The sequence below is a fragment of the Tachysurus vachellii genome, chromosome 14 (genome assembly GCF_030014155.1).
Source record: "Tachysurus vachellii isolate PV-2020 chromosome 14, HZAU_Pvac_v1, whole genome shotgun sequence".
NCBI classification, from domain to species: Eukaryota; Metazoa; Chordata; class Actinopteri; order Siluriformes; family Bagridae; genus Tachysurus; species Tachysurus vachellii.
Genome location: NC_083473.1, coordinates 10,113,568 through 10,113,972, shown reverse-complemented (window position 1 = coordinate 10,113,972; position 405 = coordinate 10,113,568).

The window sequence follows — 405 nt, the reverse complement described above, 5'->3', positions numbered from 1 at the left end:
ACCGAACGCGCGCTGGTCAGGTTCAACTCGTACAGGGTTGCCAGATTGGACACCAACATTCTGCGCTGGAAACATCTGTAATCTACAGTTCGGTCTTTCACTTTCTTGTTAACCAATTTAGACTATACAAGGTGAATTCAGATGGGACTGTTATTGAATATTCACCTGACAACAAACAAACATACAAACAAACATAAAACATGTCTAAAATTCCCAAGATGTGAACTGCATTTATATATAAATTAAAAAATGTTCATGTCCCTAATTTTCGACCTCAGTGACATCATTTAGTTAAATTTCAATAACAAGACCTCTTCACCAAGTCTTTAACAAATGCATTAATATATGTGAATACTGTATGAACAAGGTAGATGTTGCTCTAAGTTCTAACAGCTTAGAAAGTCC